Genomic DNA, 6000 nt, shown 5'->3' on the forward strand with positions numbered 1-6000 from the left:
CTATTGCCATGTTGGCAAATACTGTGTGTGACCATGAGTCACAGACAACCATTTTTCCTGGTTGACCTAATGCCTGTCGACCAAATCTATGTCATCCTATACACTGTTTATCTGTGCTGGCCCTGCCCCCTTTAAGTCTGACATTATTACATCACAGACAGATTCAGGGGTCTATTTAATAAGAAGTGTTAGGAGACAGAGTGAAAAATGATAAGGTGCCAGCCAATCAGCTCTCAACTGCCATCTCACAGGCTGTGTTTGAAAAATGACAGTTGGGAGCTGATTGGCTGGCACCGTATCACTTTCTTATCACTTTTCACTCTGTCTGCTAACACTGCTTAGTAAATAGACCCCCTAAAAAATTTTAAATGCCAGGATGTGCCTATAGCATCCAAGTATGCAAAGGGCAGCAATTCTGTCAGCAGGGTGCCGATCCTGGCACCCTGCAAGGCAAAAGTACAGCTTGTGGGGTGGTGACAGTGCCACCCACAGAGCTTCTGTGTGAGGTGGCACCACTTGGTCGTACAGTACAGTACCTTCTGTAGTTATATAGTACTGTATATACTGTACTGTGTATTTTTTACCATACTGTACCACGTTGGGCCCAATGCCAGCTTCACAGACTACAGTAGTTTTTGTACTACAGTACTGTATTGGTTTGTGTTATTATTCCGGTAGAGACTTGTCGTACAGTAGGATTTTTGGTACAGTATACAGTACAGTAGTCCAATTGTTTCTGTACAATTAAAACTTCAAACATCATTGTCTTAGTAACAATTATCTTTACAGGTACAGTATGTACAGTACTGTAGCATTAGGTATTTGGGTATTATCTGAATAATTCCCATGTGGTGGGCCTCTTTCTAATCCTTGATGCCTTCTAGGCCTATTTACCCTTTTCCTGTTTACAGTATAGGGTAATTTCTCCCATGTACCTGAGAATAACCTGAGTCTCTAGTTTCCTTCTTGTACTGTCCCAATCTATGTTTCCAAGCCATACTGTACAGTACTGTATGTCCTATTGTATTTGTCCAAATGTCTAACACTTACTGTACCTGATTGTGGCTGTCTTTCCTTACCATACCATCCACTGTACCTTTGCTGCTGTGGATGCTGTTCCTGTAGGGCCTGTATACTCAGTCATTAATTTCTCTCTTTGCATTTCCTTTCTCTTGGTTAGATTTTTATCATGGTCAATAGCTGATTCCCTAAGGGCATCTACCGCAATCCCTCTCCAATTTGGAATAGAGGTCTGACCTCTTGTTTTCAAATTCTCCTTAAGGTCATCCATAAGAACTGAAACAGCCACTTCCCTGTGATTCACATTGTCTTTTATGTCAGATACTGTACAGTAGTGTAAAGTACTTGGCTATTTCCAACAAAGCTCTATGGAAATATTCTAAAGCATTTTCATTATCTTTTTGTTTTATGGTTAAAATATGCCAATCAACAACTACAGGGAAGTACATTTTTAACTTGGTGTTAATCTTAATAATGTTCGCCTGATTATTCTCATCAGTTAAAGGTTTGTCTTCCTCCTGTTCCTCAACAATGGCCACTAAAGCAGCAACTACCCTCTTTCTGTCCTTGTGTTTTTATTTTTATTTTCCAGCAATAAATGCCGGTGATTCTGATAAACCAGTGGCTAGGCACTGGCAACGGATGGGTCACCAAATGTCATCCTTAAGATGTAGACTGATCGATTGGGTCCCACCTTTGCCAAGAGGTGGTGACCGAGAATTAGCACTGCGCAGATTGGAGGCCCAGTGGATCTATATGTTAGACCAGAGATTCCCAACCTCGGTCCTCAAGGCACACTAACCGTCCTGGTTTTGGTGATATCTAGGCTTGTGCGCAGATGGTTAAACCAAAATAACTGAGGTACTAATTAAGTCACCTGTGCTCCAGTATGGCTATCCTCAAAACCTGGACTGTTAGTGTGCCTTGAGGACCGTGGTTGGGAACCCCTGGGTTAGACACTATCTCACCAAGGGGACTAAATTAACATAATGTTCTTTGTGTATTTTTGCATAAGTTGGATAGGGACGCACAATGAAGGAATGAGCTTGGAGGATCTCCTATATAGTCCTTTTGCTTCCTCGTTTTTGTAGAGGACCCTATATATACACAATACTCCACTGTGTGTATATATAGGGTATATAATTACCCTAATTTAGGCTTGATATCTACATACAGAGTTATACTTCTTACTAATAATTATTATGGTTGTTACACTTATGTACTGTGCAGGCGTGAATTGGCACTGGTGCAATGAGTTTACTACCTCGTATTCCACTATTAGGCAATTTTTTTTTTATTATGTCCCCACCCTTAATGTGAGTCAGAAGAGGTGTCTGTCTGACTGACAGCTGGGGGGCGTGGCTTTTTTTGTAGTGTGCGATGTGACACCCATCGGAAGTGTTGCCCGGGGTGAGCGTCTACGCATGTGCTCACTTAGATTACTAGACCACGGGGATAAGAGATTGATATCGATCAAGTGGAAGTGATGTCTGTTCCTGCATATGCGCTCCAATGGTTGAGTGCATGCAGCTCTTGTAGTGGCACCTATGCCATGAGGCATGATATATAAGGAGCCAGCTGGTATAGGTAAGGGTAATCTTGATGCTTTGGACCTGTGTCTGATGACTACTGTATATATGCCACGTTTTGTGATGATATGCTGGGCTGCTTGAAAAAGGTTCGTTTGGGGATTGAAACGTTGCACTAATGTAAGCCTGCTATGGATTTATTAAAAATAATAAGCTGCATTTATTGGCGAGTACCATCTTTCTCTACAAGTCTATTTATGCTGGAGTGTTTGGATTTTCCGGATATCCAGCTGATGAGCACCCCACTGGTGTGAACAAGTTGCTGATGTGAGTGCTGAATTCTGGATGAATATATATCATCACATCATTAGATTAACCTGAACCTCATTTTTACTAATAAGCTGAGGCATCATCTCCTGCTTTTTATAACTTTTTATTTTATAACTTCTTATTTGTTGAAATTGATAAACAGTTGATTATATAAGATGTGGCATTTGAAAACTAAGTTAAGCTTGAAATACACTGCACAAAAATCATGCAAACCTGCTCTCCAAACTAATGATTTCAACAATATCTTTCAGAGTATGGTCCTGAACAATGATCGCTTACAGTTAAAAATATGTTTGAAAACTGGTCTGGATTTGTTAGGTTTGGTTTTCATACCTTTACATTCCACTCGACTGTATTTCATTCAAGTTTAGGTTGTGAATGGAGAATTAAAACAGAATAAATAGTATAACCTGCGCTTCTCAATCCAACAGCTAGTGTCAAGCTCAGGATCACCACACCTCAAAAAGGTCAATAAAACAAAACTAGAAAGCCATCAAGTATCAGTCCTTGGTAGAGGAGAGTGTTACTAAGGACTAATGCTGGTGTGTGTCTTCCAATGATCGATGCGGAGCTGAACGGAGGTTATATACCCATGTATCCTCTCTATAATGAACACTTTTTACTGTGCCTTAATTGGAAGGCCACATATGGTACTAAGTGATTTTTTATGTGCTATTCTATTGTATTGGAATAAATCTGTAATACTTTTAGCCACTATGAGGAGTTAATTTTCATTTATATTCTATGAGGAGAAAAACTGTCAATTGAAGTTTTTGTTATACGGGAAGAGTCTCCCTTTAAGAAGATTAAAGTGACTTTTCAAGGCACACTTACATTTATTCGAGGTGAGACTTTCCACAAGAGAGAATAATGTTGGTTTAGAATCTTTGAAACGATTAAAACCACAATTCCAATTTTATTCTTTAAGCCGACTAAGACAGGATCCAGCTCTTGATGGCCTTCTTGTGGTGTTTTATTGACTTTATGTGAATGGAGAATGCATACATTGTGTAGTGCAATGGTTTCCAAACTCTGTCTTCAAGGTACTCTAAAATTCCAAGTTTTAAGGATATCCATACTTGAGCACAGATGGCTAAATCAAATTGACTGAGCTACAAATTAAGCCACCTGCACTCAAGTATGGATATCCTTAAATGTTAGGGTGACTTGAGGACTGAGTTTGGGAACTACTAATGTAGTGTATGAAGGCTCTCCAATTAATGGACAGTTACTCCTGCCCTCTTCCCTGTCAGCTAGTTGGCTACACTGTCGTGCACTGTATGTCCATCTTTTTTCAAACGGATGAGCTGAAATCAGATGTACACTTGTGTAAAACGTTTTTAATGATCACTCAAATGAACCTTGGAATCAGGGGCCTATCTATAATGGGTGCAGAGAGTGCGGTGCACATGGGCCTCTGGTTCCAGGGAGGCCCACACCTGACACCCTGCACCCATTTAGTCTTTATACTTACCTGTCCATTGACTCCAGACTGCTGCTCTGCAGTGCCATGTGGCCATTTTCCCGGTGTCTCGTGCATGCGCAGTACTGGTGTCCCTGGGGAAACGTCATGGGTGCCATTTTCCCGGAGACCCGCGCATGCGCAGTAGATTCTGGCACTAAGCCAGAACCCACTGCACCCGCAGGCCGCCGGAGCACCACTAGAGAGAGGAGAGGGCCCGTACTGAGTCTGAACACATGCCCCCTCCTCTCTTAAAATGCCCCTGCTCTGAATCACATGTAAGTGTAAGGAACACTACAGTGGAATTTAAATTATGTAAAAGTGTGATTAATTGAGCACTGCATAAAACCCTACTCTGTACAGTTAGATTACAAATGTTTCCAAGGCGATACAACTCTTTATTTGATCATATATTTAAAAAGTTGAAGTTAGAAGAGCAAGAATTTACGCTACAAAATGTTCTGACAGCCGCATAGCAAGACTCATTGGGCTTTAGCATAGCTATATCAATTTGTGACTTGAGTTCCATTTTAACTGATATGTGAAAGCCAGCAAACATAAAATGACTAATTGTTAGAATGAAATACAAATCACAAGTTATGAATATTGTATCTAGATGTTTTTGTTTATTATTTTTTTCAATATTTTATCAGTTTCACTTTTAACTTATTTGGATATGGAATAAACTTTAGAAGAAGCAGGTTGAGACAAGGCTGCAGAAAAATACATATACACAAAATAAAAATATTTAAACATTTAAATTCAATACAATTTGTAAAGTCGGTTGCAAAAAAAAGAAGAAACCACGACAGCAGCAAAATAAATGTTAGGAAGATTAGCTCTAAAACCTAATTACATAGTTAAACAGTGTGTGACCTTAACATGTTGAAGGAAATCAAGCTGCCAATTTAAAAGGTGGCTAATTTTCTCAAATTAAATATACCGTATTATTAAACAAAGAAAAAGAATATTGCAGGTGTTGTATAATGTCTTCCTGTTTATGAAATAATGTATGCAAATACAGTGCGATTTCTAATTTAATCTTCACTTCTGCAACTCTTTTATCAGGACTCAGGAGTTAATCTGTTATACTGACTAATAAATATAAAAAGATAGCAAGCCTGTGCAAGGCATAGATAAGAGTAAAGCAAATGAAAGTAAGAACAGACCAGGAAATATAGTTGCCCTATGGTAAAATAAGCTGTGGATACCTTGCAAGAGAGGAAGCACACAATTCTAATGTTCAAAGGCTACTCAAACTTTTTTTGTGATGGTGAATATTTAAGCAAATTTCGGTCTGTCTAGAAAACTAAATATATATCACTAACAGTACAGATGTGCCCACATACACCTTTGTGAAAATTGAGCCATGGCCTGCCATTCATGGCATCAGATAACCAGCCCTGCCAAGATATACATGTTGGGACATGTGTAAGGAGGCTGAAATATAGTGTAGTACCACTTTTCAGACAGCAGGTGGCATTTTTAGAAAAGTATACTGCGGCTGCCTAAGTAGAAAGCTGGAGAGGAAGATCCAATACAGTAAGCTGCTTCCCATTGCAGTGCCAGACAGGCTTACAAAATTTCCTGCATACTTTGGCTACATATACAGTAAAAAGTCCAACAGAATAGAAAATAGCACTTGGAAATATAGCACCA

Source organism: Taudactylus pleione, unplaced genomic scaffold (genome assembly GCF_031769625.1).
Source record: "Taudactylus pleione unplaced genomic scaffold, aTauple2 ptg000519l, whole genome shotgun sequence".
Lineage (NCBI taxonomy): Eukaryota > Metazoa > Chordata > Amphibia > Anura > Myobatrachidae > Taudactylus > Taudactylus pleione.